The 20,930-nt window shown below is 49.6% G+C and overlaps 2 protein-coding genes across 8 annotated transcripts in view; one reads left to right on the top strand and one right to left on the bottom strand.

Annotated features, from left to right (window-relative positions):
* The window catches only part of TSC22D3 (TSC22 domain family member 3), a 62,575-nt gene that overhangs the window by 6,732 nt on the left and 34,913 nt on the right, over positions 1–20,930 (top strand). The gene's annotated exons all lie outside the window — the stretch shown is intronic.
* MID2 (midline 2) overlaps positions 1–20,930 on the bottom strand; it is a 202,761-nt gene that overhangs the window by 179,121 nt on the left and 2,710 nt on the right. The window lies entirely within an intron of this gene.

The raw sequence follows: 20,930 nt of genomic DNA, 5'->3' as shown, positions 1-20,930 counted from the left end.
GATGCTCAGAAAATAATAATAGCCAAAGACGTTGAATTGCTTTGCATGTGCTAATGACTTTAACTCTCCCTATTAAGTTGATATATAGCAGCAAGGGGGAAAGATAGAGATTCACAGATCAGGTTTCCAAGAAAAATTCACACATAAATTATTTGTGCTTCTCTAAGTGAGTCGTAGCACAAATGATTTCATAAGTGTATGTTGTTGGATTTGACCTCTGAGGGTGGAGCTGCTTACGTGGTATGATTTGAGGGGCAAAACAACTCCTGACTCCTACCTGCCTGCTATAGTGTCTAAATTCCTAGTCCAAGATTCAGTTGTGGCCATATACCACCTAAAACCCCTCCTCCATGGTCCCAGTGGTATGCAGACTACACTCTGAGAAACCTCGAATTCAAGATTGTAACCCTTTGTCAACTAATTTGCCATTTGATTTTAAGGATGGAGGTTTTTTGTTTTTGTTTTTTTTTTTTTTTACTGTAGTGAGGTTTTGGGTTTCCCTGTGGTTAAGCCTGTCATTCTTTGCCTTTGTGGTGTTTTTCGCTTTTGGTATCAAGCTTCGAAAGACCTTCCCTGGCTAAAAGTAATTTAAAAGAACTATTTCCTGAGTACCTGGTAGTGGTCTGACAAAGAAGGGGCACTCTTGGATTAAGGCCCACACCCTGTTAAACACACAAATGCATCTGCAAACTTAACATTCATGGTTTGGGTGCCTCATGAGAATCTTCAACATGTAAGAAAATTCTCTTTTTCTTGAGGCACAGGTGTGAATTCTATGTGATAAGAGGCTTTTGCTGATGTATGTATATGATATAGCATGTGTATATATATGTGTTTTATGTGTGTATATAAGGTACATTAGTAATATATACATATATAGCAGTAAAATAGATATAACATAAAATTTGCCATTTTAACCACTTTAAAGTAGACAATTCGGTGGTGTTGGATACATTCATGACCTGGTGCAACCATTATCACCATCCATCTCCAGAACTCTGTCATCACCCCAACAGCAACTCTGTACCTGTTAAACACTAACTCCCCACTCTTAAGTCCCCCCAGCCCCTCTTAAACTCTATTCTTAACTTTCTGTCTCTATGAATGTGCCAGCTTTAGGTATTTTATATAAGTGGAATGTACACTACGTGGCGTTTGGGTCTGGCTTCTTAGTTTAATGTTTCCAAGGTTCACCCATGTTGTGGCATGTGACAGCACTTCATTCCTTCTTAATGACTGAATAATATTCCATTGTATGGATAAACTGCATTTTTGTCTAACCATTCATCCATCCACGCACACTTGGGTTGCCTCCACCTGTTAGCTATGGTGAAAAATGCTTCTGTGAATGCTAGCATTCAGGTATTTTTTTTTTGAGGCCCTGTCTCTCTGGGGAGAACACCCCCTCCCTGAGTCAGCTGCTAGGGCTAGTGGTTACAATGAAAAGAAAGCTAAAAAAGTTTAATGAAGCGGTGGAAATAGAAGTTTTGTATGGGGAAATGGTGGGCTTTCAGGATGCTTATGAATTAGAGGACTGGCAGAAGTTTTAGGGTGCCCCTTTCATGAATGGACAGGGACTACCATACCTTTTAAAAGTCACAGGTGACATCATTACTGATCATTGACTACCTTGTGTGAATTTATTGATCAGACCTTCTTTCAGGGAGGCCACTCACTGGGAATAGTGTTCTATGGAAATGACACATGGGAAAGCTAAGTTTGGAAAAGAGAGATAAAGAGACAAGGCTGGTGTCCACGGAAGACCTGCTGTAGCATGGAGCTCTGAGCAGTATGAGAGCTGGAGAAGTGTAGTTGGAAGGTTTGTGTTCTTAAAGAAAACTGGTAGGGGGACACCTGGGTGGCTCAGCTGGTTAAGCATCTGTCTTCAGCTCAGATCATGACCTCAGGGTCCTGGGATTGAGCCTCAAGTGGGGCTCCCTGCTCAGTGGGGAGTCTACTTCTCCCTCTGCCCCTTCCCCCCTGCTTGTGCTCTCTCTCAAATAAGTAAATAAACAAGATCTTAAAAAAAAGAAATAAAATGTTAAGAACAGAGCATGAATTTCACCCACTGCTCCAGTTTGCCAGTAACTGGACCCATGTGAGCCCACAGCACAGAAAATAACTCTTTCCAGGGTGACCTTAATTTCCCTCCCTGCCTGAAGAGAAGGTTAACACTCATGTTTGTATTTGCACTTCCAGATAAACTAACACATTCTCAATTCTAGGTAGAGTGTTGGCTTCTTTCCAGGACAGGTCTTGAAGGCTAGGAAGTCTGGGTAAATGGAGATAAATGTGTCTGGCCAAGGCTGCCAGGGTCTTCTGTCCTCTGAGTGATAGAGCCCAGAAGAGCGCTTGCCCCCGTCTTGTGAGCTGGTTGAGGGGAGTGAGGCCAGTCCTGTCTGCACCTGGAGGTGGCCGTTGTGCTATGTTTGCTTATCGCGATGCTGCTCCTACCTGAACTTTCTCCTCTTATGTAAGGCATCCCTCAAGATAACTACAAAGCCATAATCTGCCACGGCTGGCTGGGTTTACATAATAAATTGGTTGGTGTCATGCAATAGCCTCTCGAGCCCTGGAGAAGCCAACGTGCTGCGTAGGACTGAAGCTTGGGCCCATTTAGTAGAGCACTCTGTGTGCTTGGTGCACTCAAGGGAAGGCATTCCATGACCACAGGGGTCAAAAAGACGAAATTTCCCTTTTAGATGAAGACGGCAATAATGGCTCAGGACATGTTGTGCTGTCCTGGTGCCTGCAATAATGGGACAAGTGTTAGGACCTCACTGTAAGACCACAGCTTTGGCAGAGCAGGCCCTCCAAAGAACCCTGTGGGCTGATGGAAGCCCCATGGAGTCCAGAAGGCTAGATCCTAGGCTCAAAGCAGGTTTCATGAGAAATCATGGCAGGGGCTTAGGGAGGCCACTGGCTGCTGTGCCAGTTTCATCTGGGCTAAGGAATTGGACTGGGAATAAGATAGAGGCCTGTGAAAGTAGAAAGCAAGCTTTTTCCAAATGCTAATCCAGGCAGGGAGGAACCTTATCAGTGGGCAAAGCAAATTCACCTGTACTTTCCAGCTGGAAAGCCCTGCTGCAAAGCAGCTATTGCCTTTTTGGAAACAGTATATAAGAGGGATGAGATCCCGCCGGCATGGGAGACCTACTGGGAAGCTTCCCATGGTACACATAGTAGACCAAAGAGAAACAAGAGATAGAAGCAGGCTTGGTCAGTGATGCCCCAAGGCACACCATCAGCCTTCCTCTCCTGTGAGCCACTTTCCTCCAATAGGCCCAGCCTAAAATCGAGGCCCTGCCTGTGGACAGAGCCCCACAGGGACCTTCCCCATCCTTCCTTGAAGGAAGAATTTATTCATGAAATAGTCTCGGGTATTCAACCCACTTCCTCTTGTCCTCTCTTCAAGGGAGGTGGAGAGCAGCTGCTCACAGCTTAGTGGTCTGGCCATGATTCCCATCAGAGCTGTTTAGGCCATTGGTTGGCTAGGCCTGCCATCCCTGAGGAAGAAGGGGATGAGAAGAAGGGAAGTGGTTCCAGTGGCTCCTTCCTGGCTTACCAGCCAAGCACCACCACCACCACCACCCTCTCTCACCTTGCTTAGCCTTACTTCCAGGACTAGGCTGGGCCTTGGCCAGCCTGAGGGCCCTGACTCATATCTCACATAGTGCCTTATGTAACAGGGCCAGGGTACCGAGGCATCAAGCTTCTGCTTGCTCAATGGCAGGCTTCCCTGGGGCCAGGCATTCAGAAGCCTGTTGGGTGGGGGTCTACAGAGTTCATCATGTTTCCAAAGGAAAAGCCTACTCCTTTCCCTCTAGTGTCTGGCAAGCAGTCTGCTCAGAAGCAAGTACCAGGTTGCAAAGGTGATTCCCCACCACCACCGCCACTCCACCACCACCGGGCCCCCACACTCAGCAGCAGATGTAAGCAGGCAGGTGAGCTGCTATGGGCTTAGTGTAGTTTGGGGCATTTGGTGGGGGCAGGGAGGGTGACTTCTTTTAGCACCTGACCCTACACCACTAAAGAGACAGCCTCTAGTGTGCCTAGAGGGGCCCCAGGACCAGTCTCAGAAGTCCCTCTTCCCTTTGTATCTGCTTGTTGGTTCAGGGACTGCTCTGGGAGCCCACACAGAAGGGTTTACGACAAGCCAGAAGAGCCCTTTAAAAGAACACCAATTCCCAGCCCATTCTTCATGAAGCCTCCCAAGTCCCCAGGCTGGTCTGAATTCACAATATCTCTTAGCTCTCTCACTGGCCTATTGAGAGAATTATACTACCAGCTTGGTGCATCCGAGCCCCCAGCACAGTAATGCTGGATTCTCTGACATATTTGTCTCTCTCATAAGCTCATTTGACTATCTACAACACAGAACAGGCCAATGAATCAGGTGTTCCCTTGCCGCCAAGTTTGTGCCTAAACTAAGAGATCCTCTTCTTCTCTTCCCTCATCTTTGCCTGAGCCCATCCCACTGTGCTGCCCATGGGCGAGTGGCTCCTAGGCTGGGGGTAGTTGGGGACACTCTTCCTCTTTTTCTCTAACCAAAGAGCAGTGGAAACAAAGTAAAAAGAAAAGTGTGGAAATAACCAGCAGACATGGGTGGGTCCTAAGCTCAGATTCAGGAATCCCCAGACAAGCTCAAGACCATCATCTCGGGGCACAGGAGATATGGGCCCCTGAAGTCCCCCAGATCACAGCCAGAAGCCACTCAATATTGGGGAGCCAGAGGAGTTGGTGCAGAATTTCCCGTTCTTGAGACCCCTCCCGGGCTGTGAACCCCTTGTTTCTCCTTATCCCCCCGCCCTTCCCATTCAGAGTCTGTTGCTGTAAAAAAACAAAAACAAAAACAAAACAAAACAAAAACAGAAAAAGAAAGAAAGACAAAGAAAGAGCCCTGCTCTGTTTGACAGCAACATACTCTGCCTGCCCAGGTACCCGGAGACATGAATGATGGCAGCACCTCATTCGGCCTTGTACCGAGTGACCAAGCATTTCAGACAATCAATTCATCATTTATTGACTGAGATCCCACTGTTGATCGAGCACCCACTGTGGATTTCTTGAGCACCTACCCTGTTTAGCACTGAAGAAGGCAGGCAAGGTGGCAGAGGCTAGGATGGGGCCTGGAGAACTAAGAGTGTAACTGGGGGAGTGGAGTAGCTGTACCCGAGGTCAGTGGGGATCAAAGTAGTTCCACTAGAGCAACTGCAGGCCGCATAGGGACTCCTGCTCCTTGAGGGAAAGGCCTGAGGCTTGCTGCACCCTGGGTCCACAGGTCTGGAGCTTGGGTGGTACCAAAGCCCAACTAGGAAGGGAGACTCTCTCTGGCTGCAGCTTCCAGCAGGGCCTTAAGAGTGGGTTGGCTTTGGCATGTGGGAAGCAGCTGCAGGGCACTCTGGTTGGGACAGGGGAGGGAATTCTTTCCAGTGGAGCAGGGATCAAAGGTAGGAAGGGGCTGGCCTGGAGTAGGGACAGCAGCCAAGAACACTTTCTCTTCTTTCTAAACTGAAACGCAGAGTCACCAAGTTTCAGGGGCTAGAGGAAGGCCCACTCTGGCCCTCCTCTCATGGCTCCTCTTTGACTCTGGCTGAGCTGGCCCCTGGTCCCCTCTCCTCAGGGACCTGGGCTCACCCTGGGTAGGTGCAGGGGCCTGGGAGCAAGAAGGCACCTCTCTTTTCTGCCTGGAGAGAGCTCATTGGGACCAGGTGAGTTGAGCTTCAGAGTGCAGTCAAAGGTGGGCACCAGGAGAGCCTGAGGGGTATGGCTTCATACCTCAGCACCCCTTGCCTTGATCTACCCCAGACCCTTCTGAGGTAGGTGACAGAACCAGAGACTAGTCATGGTGTGGCCAAGAGAATATATACACTATCTGCCCCAATGTCTTTGAACAGATGTTGCTGGCAGCCCCACAGGAGGCCATTTTAGCTCTGTTTGCACCTGGATCAAATAAATCCTTCTTTCCCATATGTCCTACCAGGGAAGACCCCGGAGCAAGGCAAAGGAAGGAGGACAACATCAAGCTGATAGGAAAGGCAGGTGAGGGAGCTACGGTAGTGAAAGGAGGCAGCCTCAGGTCGCCTATGGAAGGGAGGGGTGCTGTTTAGGGTCAGCACTCTTGCTTTCTGGGACCATCTCCTCCAGCTAAGATGCCAGGTGCTCACACTCCTAGCCTTTCCCACCAGTGCTCTGGAGAATTCACATTTAAATTCATCAACAGACTCAGTCAAGAAAAAATATTTCTTGCACACCTTCCCCTGTGCCAGGCTCAGTGTTAGGCACTGGGAAACTCACAAGAGACATGGGTCACAGCCATCACGGAATAATCAGATGAGTGGGAGAGAGAGACATTAACCAAATGGTCACACTAATGAACGCACAATTACAAATGGAGTAAGTGCCAAGAGGGAAAAAGGAACAAGGCTCTATCAGGGAGTTGTTTTTTTTTTAAGATTTTATTTATTTATTGAGAGACACACAGAGAGAGGCAGAGACATAGGCAGAGGGAGAGGCTTTGGCCCAGCGCAGGGGAGCCCAGCGCAGGACTCGATCCCAGAACCCTGGGATCACGACCTGAGCCAAAGGCAGACACTCAACCACTGAACCACCTAGGTGCCCTGTCAGAGCTTAATGAGGAATGATCAGACAAGGCTACCTGAAGCAGGGATACTTGAGCTAAAGAAATGAATGTCTAATACTGAAATCATCAGCCCTGATCTAATTCTAATCAGCAGACCCAGGCCAAAGAAGACATTTTTAGGCAGAGGACTTACTAAGGAGCCCCTAAAATTGTACAATTAGGTAGCGCCTTACACTCTTGGAAATATCTCTAGGCTGTGAGTGGCTGTCAGGTCCAAAAGAGGAAGACTAACAACATTCTGACAAGAGGAAGAGATGGGTTTGAAGCCCACGGGGCAACTAGTACTTAATGTCATCCTTTGCTAAAAATAGCCCATGACAGTATGGAAATGTGTAAAGGCTGGTCCTGGGGACCGGTGATAAAGTGGGTATAGCCTGTGGGGAGGAAAATTTGGTTTTGTAAATTATTTACTGTAAAGAAAAAAAGGAAAGGGGGAGGGTCGTCTGGATTTTCTTTTCTCTTTGCAGGGCTCCTTCTGAGTTATGAATGCTTCTCATTGTACAGAGGCAGTGGGACACAGAGCTCCAGGCTGCACTCCTTTCAGGAGCCCAAGGTGTAAATTTTCTGGGCTGCAAATGTCAGATATTCATCCAGGCTGAAAAACAACCTGAATGCAGAAGGGGAGGGAGGCTATACTGTGCAAAGGGGCAAAGAGGTTGATCGAGGGGATCCAGGGAGCTTTAATTTGAGAGACATGGGTCCCATCATAATGGCAAGGTGCGTGACAGCTGAGAGCTCACTGTGATCTAAGGGATTCGAGTTGGGAGGGGTCCAGATAAGGCCGACAAGACTTATTTAGCCAACAGGAGGTAAACCTTGGACTTCCGGGGGCTTGTGGGGCTGGGCTAAAGGAACAAAGATGATGGCTCTAAGAGAGTTTGAGGATGGAGTGGATGGAGGCTGGTGAAGAGAGAGAAGAGAGGTTGAACTTCAAATATAAGACAAGTCACAACTCAGGGATGGTAACTAGCTGCTTCCAAACCACACCAGGAACAGGCCTCTCTTATAGCGTGAAGAACTGAGATTAGATAATTGGAAGAACTTCCTGATGAGCTAAATGAGGGTACCACGGGCTGCCCTACTGATGTGTAAATGTGGGGAAGGTAGTGACGGTAATAATAAAGAACTGGATAAGAGAGCCGGTTATAAGGAAGGGGACAGAGGGAGACAGACCGGCAAAGAAGGCAGACGCAGGTGCTCCTAAGTTAGAACAAAGTGCGTGTGTGGTATGTGGAAGTGTTTCTCACGAGAATACTTTCATAACAAAAATGCCTGTGAGATGTCCGTTGGATATCAGTCATTAAAGCTGGCACACACTCTCCTGGGACTGGAATGTCTGAGGGGAATGGACTAGAACTGTTAGGGTACCTCCCCAAGTCCTCTGGCCTTCTCAGATTAGCCTCAGTGGGGCACCCATCTTCCACTGGCTGACAATTTGGGGGAGCACTCCTGTGCTGGAGGCCCACCCCACCTACTTGTGGAGGAAGAGGATTCCTCCATCCACGCACACAAGGAAGACTAGACATGAGGGATGCAGCGGCAGTCAACAAGCCAGGCAGGATCCCAGTGGCAGGAAACTTACAATCTAGTGGCAGAGACAGACATTAAATAATAATTAGACAAATAACTGTATCATTGCAATTAATCAGAATGAAGGAAAGGTGCAGAAAGCCATGAGAACACAAGCTGAGGTGGTTCTCCCTAGGATTAGGAGATCTGCAAAAAAGAAGTCACCTTGTTAAGACCATGGGCACTGCATGTACCCCTTTGTGAGTGATTCTTGTCCCAAATCAGTAGCGAGGAAAGGCAGAATGACCTCAAATCACTAAGATGTGGATCGTGAAGTTCCTCTGGCTCACTGAGGCCTTCATGTAGAAGCAAACCCTCAAAGACACTTTCTCGTTGCTGAGATCAAGCAGCCTTGATTTAGGTAGAGTGATTCTCCAAGGGCCTTAATAGACTATCATCTGAAAATCAGGATCAGGAAGACTTTGAAGAGCTCACTTGCCAGATGAACAGGATGAAGGGCAGTGAAGAGAATAAAGAACTAATGCACTGAAAATCATACTTGGCGTTGGCCCCTAGAAATACCAGGTCCCCAAAACGCTGTCTTTACTCTCCTATTCAAACGCGGGAGACTTTGCTAGTATATTCTAATATTCACTGCAAGGTGTGCCCAGGGCCGTCGAGTCCCAGGAAACCAAGATTCTAGAGAAGCAGGGTCCTCCTCTGCTTTTCCATGTTCCTCTACCAGAGGAGTGGGAGGTGCTGGCCCTGGTAGGCAGCTGAGATGGGCTTCCTTCTTTCTCTACCCACGAAAGACCCTGGAGGGGCCACCAAGAGGCAGAAAAAGACATTAGCCACCGTGTGTGCTCATAAAGCACGGGGGCTTCACATCTGATAAACTACCACTGACAGACTCTGTGACCTTGACAAGTGACTTCCCTGGACCTCAGTTTTCTCATCTAAAAAATGGCGGAGGGAGAGTGTGGTTGGAAAGGTTAAGTGAGAGGATGCTCTAGGAAGCATTCAGTCAAGAAAAGCCAGCCTTCCTTTCCTTAGGCATGTCTTAAATGGAACCAGAATAAAATCTTCTCTGACTTTCCTTGCCTTCCTCTCTTACCAGTCCCCTCTGTCCCCTCACTGACCCCTCCCCTGGCTCCAACAGTCACACACCCTCTCCTGCCCAGAGCCAGCTAACACCTGCAACACAGCCTGGCAGGCTCTCTCCCTGTCAAGGCTTGCTCTCTGAACCTTCTTCATTCACATTCATTCAGGTATAAATGACTGAGAAGGCGTTTGGCCTTCCTCCTTCTGAGTGGGGTGAGGGGGGCGGGGCGGACAGTGTGGGTAAGCAGGGCAGGCTGCTGGGACATTTGAAATTTTTACCAGAGATCAAAACTTACAGGAGTATGAGGGCACTCTACCGGCATTGCTAGCAAACGAAGAAGGATTTCAGAGGGCAGTGAAGCTGGGGACCACCTCTTCCAGTTCCCGAGTCTCCCCCTTCCCAGGGTGGGGGGGGGCAGCTCCTCTCACTTCCACACACATCTTAGACAGAGCCCCAGAGGCTCAGATCTAGGAGGACTTTCATGGCCATTTGGCCCCATCCCCTCCCATTACAGATCAGGAAACTGAGGTCCAGAATAGGCTGTGTACCTGCCCCAAAACAAACAGCCAATTAGTGACCAGCTGAAAAGAGAAACCATGTCTCCTGATTCTCTGACTCAATGGTCTTCCAACTTCTTGTCTCTGGACGGCTGTGTGCATCCCATCCCAGTAGGTACACAATACCTCCATGCCAGGAGACAAGCTTTGGGTCCACGTGATGCCAAAAACAGTGTTTTTTAATTTGGTTTTATTTAATAGAATTGACCAGTGGTTTGGGTGTTATGGAGCCTCGGCCCTAGAATCCTGCTTCTGCTCAGGCGGGGGCTGTGTGCCACAGCCACAGTCATGCAAGGGGGACAGAAAGCCCTGCTGTTCGGGTTGGAAAAGAAATCAGTTGCTGAAACATTGGTCTTTTTGAAAGTTCCAACCACAGGGGCTGGCTGGCAGAGCTGCCGTCTGGGCTCCCCCAGAGGATCTGGCCCTCCCCTTCAGTCTGGGAGTTAGTTTAGGAAGCTGGCCTGGCCTCAGCCTCAGCAGAAGATCCGGAGGGCAGCACTTACCCCTGGAGCTCCAGCCTTCTCTCAGAGCCCAGGAGCCCCTGAGGCACTCAGGGCCAAGAACTTCCTCTTGCCTCCACAGCCCAGCCAGCCCAGGCTGGCCCTCAGACTCTCTGAGCAGTTTGCTTTTGAGCCTGAGGAAGAGTTCCCAGTTGCTCCTGCCCTAGCTCGGCAGCTACAGAGAGAGCAATTGAGAGATTCCAGAGGAAAGGGAGAGAGGGAGGGAGGGAGGGAGGGAGGGAGAGAGGGAAGGAGAGAGAGAGAGAGAGAGAACCAACCTCAGCCAGGCAATCGAGGCTTTCCTGGGCAGTGATGAAATGAAGGGGGAAAGGCTAGAGGAGCCCCAGCTTGTGGAGGAGCCCCAGCTTGGGGAGGACCCTGAGCTCATGGAGGAGGCACAGTTCCTGGAGGAGCTACAGCTCGAGGTGGTGGAAAGTGGGTCAGATTTAGATCCAGAAGATCTGGGTTCCAGTCCTGACTTTGCCACCAATCTGATGCTTGAGCTTGAGTAAGTAACTCCCTACTTTTCTTGGGGGGCTGCTTTTCCTACTAACAGAATGGGGGAGGGGAGAACCAAGGTGGTCTCGAGTCTCCTCCAACTCTGATATTCCTGAAAACACCTCGAAAATCCTGCTGTGTGTGGTTGGGATGCACAGATGCTTTGAATAAGTCAGTGGACTCCTAAATGTTGGAATGCTGTGGTTGGGGAGAAGGGGTTCACAGGAACAAGAAAAGGGAAGGAGAAGGTGGTAAATGTGCACAGAGCCTTGACCTCAAGAGGGAGTCCAGGCTGAATAGAACATTGGGGTCAATTTTCAAAACTCAAAGGATGATGGGCTTGGAATGAGCTAGTAAGGAGAACTAGGATGTTTGGGGGTGTGGTCAGTGCGTGGTTGCTAAGGAGCCTCTCTACTAAATGTCTCACAGTGGCTCCTTGAGCCCCCAAATTCAGGTACTCAACCCAGAATGCATTTCTTGAGTTCTTCCTATGTGTCTTTGTGGAAATTCTCAATTGAATTAGTAGTATTTTCAGGTCTCGGATGTTCACATCCAGATCTAGAAGAGAGACTAAACTGACTCCTTGTCTTAGAAACCTGTTTTCTCGGTAAATCCTCCACTTTTACCAGACCCACTGCTGCATGACCCAGCACAGGGCCCTTTAAAAATTTGACAACCACTATATATATAGCTACTCTCTCCCCCCACTAATGCACAGATGAGACACCAGAAACCAATCTACTTGGTGAGTATTGGTATTTAGTACATTGCACTGCGTTCGGATTCCCTCAAAGTCAGCTGTCCCTCCCTGGATTATATGGTGAGGGTCTGTAAGCCATAATTGATGACATTTCACTAACCAGAGAGTTCCTTCTGGGGCCAGACATGAGAGCGCAGGGCTCCCCATATGGCAGGTCATCTCCAACATCCTCTGCCAACTGTGTCCCCATCAGCACCTCCACTGCCGGGGAAGCTGCAGTAGGGAAAGTGAGTAGAAGGGGAACACCCCACCCCTACACAGACACCTGTCCAGACACCTGCCCTAGTGCCCGCATCCGTGCCACCCCACACTATGCTTCTTGCGACTAGTCCTCATCCTTCTTGACTCGGCACCTTCAACAACCGTTTCTTGCTACTCCATTAATCAATCACAGATTCCTAAGGTTGGAAGGGATCTTGGAATTCTGCAGGAAATAGCGCTGCACTGTCTAGAGCCCTGTGGTCTTCCTTGGCTCCTTAGGAGCTGTCCCAAGGGGAGAAGAAGAAAGGGAAGAGAGAGAGGAGGGGAAGGGAGGGAGGCCAGGTAGTAGGTGAATTCGAGAGAGGGAAAGGGAAGAGGAAAGAGTTTAGAGGAGAGAAAAAGAAAGAGGGGAGGTATATTGTATCACCACCTGACCAAATAGAGGTTAACACCTTCAAACACACAAGGTCACAAATAAGAATCTATGCGTGTCCCTTAAAGCTGTAGGGTTTGGGTCCTCATCTGGCTTGATTTTCCTCACCACAGGGTTTTCAAGCTGGGCTCCCCTGAATTAGAAGGTGTCTCCCATGGGTGATGGAAGTTAGGGGGCTCTGGACAACCCTGGTCCTGCCCCTGAGCCCAGGGGGCAGAGTTTCCAGTCTCAGAAAAGTTCTGCTGCTCTAATGACTTTATATCCAGAGACACTGAGAGCATCCAGCTTCCATTGGCGGTGGGGGTGGCAAGGGATGGGGGATGATTATCTGTTTAACAGCAACAACAAAAGTTGTAAGTCACCAAAGGACCTGAACACTCCAGCCAAAACAGGATCTCTTGTAAAGCATAGGAGGGGGGCACATTGCCTGGGCCCTAAGACATCTTAGCCCTGATTGTTAGAAAGTCCTGGGGTTTACCTAATAGCGGCACACCTCTTTTTGGCCAGGAGAATACTTGGCCTTTCAGGTTCCTGCTGCTGGACGAGTTCCTGCTTCGGGCCTACTTTGTCTCCTGATGACCACCCGAGGAGTAGGCTCTGGAGAGGGAGGGTAGCTGACTTCCCAGGGAAGACAGTGTTCCCAACTAGGGGCACCACATGTTGGGGTGGGGGAGAGTTGGCCAGCCAGAGGTGTCTGTGGCCTTGTGTGAGCGCCTGGCTGGCCAGGCAGTCTACTGATGTGGGCTTGGGGCACTCCAGCCAATACAGCCCCTGGGGCCGAGGCTGAAGAAGTCCACTCCAGAGAGGGCACTGTCCAAGTTAAGTGAGGTCTAGTGTGGAATTCTCAGCCAGAGGGAAGGAGCACTTGACTGGGAATAAGGGCTCTGTGTTCTGCTGCAAACTCCAGCCTTGGCTGGGGCTGGCACCTGAAAGGAGAAAAATAATAAGGGCCCAGGTCCTGGCCCAGAGAGGAAGGCATGAGGGAGGCAGGCCCAGAAACAGTATTCAGGGCCAGGCGGGCATTCTCAAGCCCTGCCGGCTTTACATTGGAGGAGAAGGATATAAAGCCTTGCTTGTTGGCGGTGGGGACCATCTGCATGCGCTATATAGAGAGTACTGTTTCCCCGAAGTGTGGTAAACATATGCTGGTGGTATGCAAGAGGATTTTAGGTGCTCTGTAGACTAACTTTGTTTTTCTATTTTTATAGCTGTTTATTTATTGGACAGGTAGGGGGAGAATGTGTCTAACACATGCACCTTGTGATTTCAAAAATATTCCTAAGATGGGGGCATTTTTAAGAAGTGAATCTACTTAAAGTTATTATTTTAAGTTTTATTTATTTATTTATTTGAGAGAGAGAGAGAGAGAGAGCATGCAGTAGGGAGAGGCAGAAAGAGAGAGAGGGAAAGAGTCCCCAGTGGACTCCATGCTGAGTACAGGACCTGAGGCGGGGCTCCATCTCACCATTTCAAGGTTATGACCTGAGCCAAAATTAAGAGTCGGTCTCTTAACCAACTGTACCACCCAGGCGCCCCTAAGAACAATACTGGTGGTACTGAGATGTGGCTAATATCTTGACAGTGGTAAGCAAGCAAATCACTGCATTCCAGGCCGTACTGCCACACTGTGTTAGCAGAGGCGGGCAAGAGGAGACAGAGGATAATAGGGGCCATCCAGTATGATTTGAGATCATCTCATCCATGTACACCTAGCTTGAAGGCCTCCTCTGACAGCCCTATTCCAAGCGTAAGAACACTCTGCTATTTTTATATCCATGGTGTCCTGCTCTGCCCCATGACACTCAACACTCCAGATTACCAACCAGCAGGCCTTTCCCTTGCCCCAGGGCACTGTCTTACCACACTCCAGAACACGCAGGGGTGGGGGTGTGGGGGTGAGGGAGCTGCAGGAAAGTTGGTGGGGCTGCCCTCACCAGCTTCCACTGATTTCTTCTCAGCATTGTTCATTGGCAAATTCAGCTCAGATGTAAGGAGGTATTTCCAGGAAGCAGGTCAAAGAAGTTAACAATCTTTCTCTGAATGCACAAAACCACAGTAGGACAGGAAGTATGTGACGGTGGCAATTTACATGGACTGGAGCTGATTTCTGGACAGATTTGGACAAGATGTGGTGGGAAATTTGTATAAAATCAGACTGGAGAACAGGGTTCCCATTTCTGCTAGGAGTGTGTGATGAGCTCTGTCTGTGTAAATAAGTTCTGTTCACTTCCTCCTTCCCTTGCCTAGAGATAGGGAACTTGATTCTTAGCCTTGCTTCCTCCCAGAGCTTACCTTGCAGATTATGGGGATGAACCCTGGGGAAGAAGCAGAAAAGTGGTAGTATTATGGGCCTGGTCTCCTGCCTCCCAGCTGGGCTGCACCTCAAGAGCCTTATATCTCTTTCCTCTGTTGTTTGGTCCCTGGAACCATCTTTAGCAAAAGGCCCAGGCAGAGACAGTTGAGCAGCAGACACCTCTAGGAAAGGGAATACCACAATATCCTCTGGTGGTACATTCCAGTGTTTAACAACCTTTGCCCTTGGAGACCGTTCCTCCTAAATTCTGTCCTCCAGCTTTCTTATACACCACTTAATATGCTTCAGTGGTGGTTATTCCACTCCTTGCCAGCCCCTTTGCCAGATCAATTTTATCTATTTAAAAAAAAAAGACTTTGAACCAGCTTGTATTTCTCCATCCTTTAGACAATGTCCAAATTTTCCATCCGATATTTCATTCTGTCCTCTGTAACAGCTGAGAATGTAACAGGCACACCTTTGCCTTTAGCCAAACACCGCCCCCCACTCCTGCCCGCTGTTAATCTCTTCTCTGACCAGTGACACACATTTGGAAGATGGCAAGGTAGGAAGGGAGCAAAATTAACTGGACCTCGGAGGACCCAACCACCTGCCCTAACCCCCTGAGCTAGCTGTCAGGAGACGGGAGCAGTATAGAATTTCATTAGTGGACGATGGCCATGGAGTAGAGAAGGAAGATGACCTCAGAGTTCCTACATGTTTCTTTCCTATTTAGAGCATCCAGGATCATGCTTGTTCCTTAATGATACTAAACTGTGTGCCAGTGATTCATTGCAGCCTCTGCCTTTAGCTGCCCTACCCACATAGCCCCATTATTTTATCTAGGTAGAGTTACACTTTGATTATTCCTATATTCAATATCCAGTTTGTGGAATATCCATAGCAGTCACTGAATCTCATGTTGTCCCCACCCCCCACCTTCTAGCAAGTCTCTGGGTGCTCAGGCATGTGGGGTCACTTTGACACCAGTCTATGTTGAGCATAAATAAAGAAGGCTCTTGTGAAAATAAGTTATCCACTCGTGCATGGATTCCAAATACAATCATAGTGGAATTCCGTGTGGCTGGGGTAACATCAAATATGGGTATAGATAATCCAAAATAAAAGGTAATCTGTAAAAAAAATTAAAAATCACGTGTAGCTCACTTTGAAATTGTGCTGTGGGTCTAGTTGTTGTTTTTTTTTCCAGTAGTTCTGCCTTCCTCATTATTTGGGCTGATACAAAAATGAGCTTGCATTCCTGGAGTGTGCAGAAACGGGGAGGAGAAGGTGGATGAGGGGAAAGCTGAGGTGAGACCACATATTGCCATGGACATTGTGCAAAGTACACGAAGACACCCAGAAAGACTTGGGAGTTGGCTTTGGGTCACCCAGAAGTCTTTTCTGTGTGGCTTTCGAATGTGTCCTGTGGTGGTTTATGCTGTGGATTTGTCCAGGAAATTCCCAGGGGCCTGTCCCTGGGTACCTGGTTTGACCTGGGGAGACACGGGGTCAAGGCACTAACCAGGAAATCATAAGCCCCTTCTCCCTCTTCACTTCACCATAGCCTGATGGCTGTATTCCTGTGCCTGGTCTGGTCGTCTGACCCATGTGAGTCTGAAGGAGGTGGTGCAATTCATCTGAGGAAAATCATGTCCTAGACAGGAAGGGGCACGGCAGCCTCTTCAGCAACGGATTTATGTATCTGTCATGGGAGGGAAGTGTGAGCTGAGAAATGACTCCCAGAAGTGCTAGAATTGGAGGAGGCAGCACTGCTACCTTTCCCAGTCTATAGCATATTCATCTGGGATCTCTGCCGTCTCAGAGAGGCCCCACATCCTGGCCCTTCCTCCTGTGCTCTCTCTGGCTCAGCACACACTTGGGCAAAGAGGGCAGAGCTGGCCAGGTGTGCCCTGCCAGTGGCCGAGCTGGAGCTGAAGGCTAAGAGCAGAAGCGGGTGCTGCTCTCTGTGTATCAGTTAGAGACCAAGTGTCTTGAAGCAACCACAGCAGTGTGCGGCCGCCGCAGCTGGCCTGGTGGCAGTGTGGGTGGATGGGGTTCCTCGGTCCCTGGAGCCCACAGAGGCCAGGGAGGACTCTGTCGGCCGAGAGCTAGACTTCATGCTTGCTGTCTTTGCAAGAATTGATTTTTGCATTTTTGGCCTGCCCTGCATATCTTGGCCATGGGCCTCTGTTGAGCCTGGGACCATGTCTTTGCTCTGTGTCCCTTCCCCTGATGCGAGACTGCCAGACCCTCTCCCTTGGCAACCTCATTAGGCTCCTGTGGTGTCTCTGGAGAATATAAATTGGGCAGCAGTGTTCCATCTTATAGGGCTTTACTTGTCCAGAAGGCTTCTAACCTCTCCAGTGCAAAGGGACCCTGGCACATTCCAGCCCTGCTGTCTTTGGGGGCACCCACTCCACTCAGGTCTGTGCCCAGCACTAGTGGAGACAGACTCCTGGCTTCCACATGCAGGACTTCATGCATTCCTTCTTTATTCTTTGTCTCTAGGGTAGGGGCTTGGCCAACGGAGCACATATCACCCCCTACCACTCCCCCAGCCATGACGAAGAACTAATGACTGTTTTCATTGCTCCTTAGAGAGCAAGGGGTGGCTCATGCCAGGCCTTGGAGCCCAGTAGGGAAGGTGAATGGCACCCCGGCTCCAGAACTCACCAGCACATGGTTCCTGCATTAGGTGGGCAGAGATGCATATGAATTCTGGGGAAATGCCTCTGTCTGGAGAAGAGCTTGCATCTCCCTTGTTGTGAACCTAGCTGCCAAAATCTGAAACATTTTCAGCCTGGGTAGAGGAAGCAGGCACATCTTTCAGGAAAATGGTGAACTGGGTAGGATTTGTCTCTCATCCTCTTCTTGTCTTCCTCTTATCTTTGACACTCTCTCTTCTGCCCTAGACTCCCTTCCAGCACAAGCTCCCTCCAACTACCCTCATCTGCTCAGGGCTCTCAGCTGCATATTCCAGAACTTTCCTGACCCCCTGACCTCTCAGTTGTCCATCCCTCCCTGGGGGAGACCTGCTTTCTGCTACTTCAAAGGGGACACAGAGACTCCAGCTAAGGTATAAACAGCTGGCAGTAGCTGAATGTGCTTCCCTTCCCAAGTCTCAATTCTGCTTAAACACGGACCCTCCAAAGGAGCAAGCAAGGTGAGAACTGTGGCCTCAGCTGCAGGCTGCTGGAGCTGACCTTTCTGGGCAAGACTGTTCTGACTTTTAGCCTCTCAAGTCATGCTAAGCAGGCAGCCACCCCTCTCCACCCACGTGTAAGGCCGTGTAAGGTAGTCCCTGGAGATGCACTCTCCTCTCCCAGAGGTAACTGGGAGAGCCCTGGCTGTGCCCCTCCACCCACCCAGAAGCCCAGACATAAGGGGCTAGGTATCAGGGTGAAGGCCGGAGCTTAGCCTGAAGATCAGAATTGGGGCCGCTAGGCCTCTGTGCCCTCCCCCCAGCCAGCCAGGCAGGCACTTTTGAAAGATGCAGGGAAGAAACTGGAAACACCCCCATCTCTTGCAAATGTACCTGACTCAGTTAACTTTTTAAGTATCTGAGAAAGCAGGAGTAGTGAGGCAATTGTGCATAATAGCAAAACCATTCTGGCTTGAAAGGAAGGGCTCTAACTGCTTACAGAGCAAGGGTTATAGTCATTCGGAGGGGTCTGTTGCGAAGCTATTTTTGGCTCATTCGCTCTTCTTTTCCTCCTTGAGTTCTGTTCCTCTCAGGCCCCTCTGGAGCCCCCCTTTCCACCTCCTTCCCCGGGTCTGTACTCACACAGGCTTATGCAGGGGAAGTAACCCCTCGCCAAGTGATTCTCTCATCCAACACATTTTCTGAGATGGTCCCACTGCTCCCTTCCAGAAAAGCAAGGACAAAGACTGTCTGGACCCATGTAACGACCTCTTCCCTTCCGCCCAGGCACACCGGAATTCCAAATGTTCTCGTTTCCTTCAAGCACAAATGGCTTTTGCTGCTGATCCTCTGCTCTGGGTTACCCATTTCCTGCTCAGCCCTGGCACAGCAAACATGTCTCTGTAGCAGCTACCTCAGGGTAATTTGAGAAGGAGCTCCAGGCCACCACATGTGGAAAAGGAATCAGGGGAAGACACATGTGGAATAAGAATCTCCTCGAGAAAAGATGTTGGGCTTTTTGGAAAGGGCCTGAATGATGTAGAAATACCAGTACCGGATGTTTCTAGGATACCAGCATCACTTACTCTAAGGTGATTTTGGGTGATGATGGGGATGATGATATCCTCCCCACTGCAGTGACCTCAGTGACCTCAGTGAGAGCCCTGACACCGTTCCATCTGCCTCCCAAGTCAGCACCTACCCATGCCCTGCCTGTGCAAAAGTCCTGGGTGTGTATACCCCTATCCAGCCTGGATCCTTCTGCTTTTGCCTGCAGTATCTCATCGGTTTCTGCCTAGTCAGTCAGCTTTGCCCTGTTGCCGAGCCTGTTTGGGTGGGGAGGGTGGGAAAATGGAGCAAGTGTGCCAGGAGGGGACTGTTCTCCGCCTCCCTGCCCCCTGACTCTCCAGCTGTCTTTGTATTGTTACTCTGCTTGTGGGCTCCCATCCTGACCAGGCCCAAGAGCCCACCCCCCGCAGCCCCGCACCTGGATTGCTGGGTCCCAAGTTGTACACACCAGCAGCACTTCCAACCCTCCTCCCCCTGCTCAGCTCCTGGGCTGGTGGCTGGTTTCTGTCTGCCTGGCTGGCCACTGACCCCACCTAAAGATGTCTGGCCAGTTCCTTCTGGCCTTTTCCTCCTCACCATGCTAGGGATGCTAGTTCATGGTGGGGCCACAAGTTAGAAGGAGCTACCACAGTGGATTCCCATGCCCCAACCCCCACCCCCACCCCAGGGAGCAACTCTCCCCCCCCTCAGAGCTAAATGAGAAAACAGGAGCACTGTTCAGTCATTTGGCCTGGGCCTTGTTATACCCATTTCTAGATCCCTTTTTTTTTCATAGGTCTTCCAGCACTGATGGCCAAAGCAGCGACCCCATTCTAGGGTAACCCAAGAACACAGACCTTAGGCAAGGCTGATGAGTACACAAAAAGTGTTGTACCCAACTCTGTCTGCCTTTCTATGGCATTCTCTAACCACCACCTCCTGCTCTCTGCCCTATACCCCTATCCCCCCCAGTGCCCAGGCTCTGGCTGTCATCTGGATGCTCAGAGCACTGGGCACCAGACATGAACTCCTGCTCTACACTTTTAGTTTTCCAGTGTGTTCCTTTGGAGCCCTAGGGACCCATAAAGTGATCTTAAGGGCAAGCAGAAGACCCAGCCAATGGGGCTCCAATGCCTCCCACCCCAACCTCAACTACTCAACAACTCCGGCAGCTCTGCTTTTTTTTTCTTTTAATAAATTGGGTTTTCCCTTGAGACTCCATTTGAGAGAAAGGGTCTAACTTTAAAAATTATTTAAATTGCTACCCTAGACCTTTCTCTTCTCAATGCCCAAATTAACTCACTCCTTCCTTGTCCTTGTTCCTCTGGTCCTGAACTCTGCTAGGGGAAATGGCAGGGGAACACCAACCAAAAAGCCATCCTGCTGATGCCACAGGCTTGCTAGCAGTGCCAGTGTCTTCACACAGCTAAGATGGTGAGGAGAGCAGGCAAGTTGGCATGCTGCTCCTTTGCATCATGTGGCTGCCTCCCCACCCATCATTAATAATAATCCCTCGCATTTGCATAGCACTTGACAATTTCCAAAGCACATTCACAGACTTTATCTTATTTGATCCTTTGGAAATCCCGTGAAGGCCGCCAGGGCAGGGGCTGTTATTTACATTTTATGGACTTGGGAGACTCTCAAGACCATTTAATCGTTGGCGTCTCTGAAGAGCTCGCTAAAGGGAACTAGTTGGTATGAGCTAAAGGGCTGGTTAAAATGAACAAGAGTTGGAACAAAGGTTATACGAGGAGTGACAGGAGAGGGAGATGACACAGAAGGGAACAGCAGAGCCCATTGCTGTCTCCAGTCCATCAGGCTGGTTTGTGAACCATCTGGGAAGTAGTATGGAACTTGGGCAGGGCAGACCCAAGGAGGCAGGGAATTTCTCCTTCCCTGTGATGAGTGACTGTTCCGGCTCCTGAGCCAGCCACTGCCCCTACCTTGTCTCATTCCCATTTTACAAACCTGACCTGATCACACAGCTCCTTGGAGGCTCAGGAAGCCGAGCGTCAAGTCCCAAAACTAGAAAGGCCATAGAGATCTAGCCCCACCCTCATTTTATAAGCAAGGAAGCAGGAGCCCATAGACAAGAACAGTGTTGCCCAAGGTCACACGGAGAAGCAGAGGCAGAGCTGGTTGACACCAAGATCTCCTGACTTGCAGTCCAGAATGCTTTCTACTGTAACCCCCTGCTGCCACTGTGTGTGTGTGTGTGTGTGTGTGTGTGTGTGTGTGT

Source organism: Canis lupus, chromosome X (genome assembly GCF_011100685.1).
Source record: "Canis lupus familiaris isolate Mischka breed German Shepherd chromosome X, alternate assembly UU_Cfam_GSD_1.0, whole genome shotgun sequence".
Lineage (NCBI taxonomy): Eukaryota > Metazoa > Chordata > Mammalia > Carnivora > Canidae > Canis > Canis lupus.
This window is presented reverse-complemented; position numbering and strand designations above follow the sequence as displayed.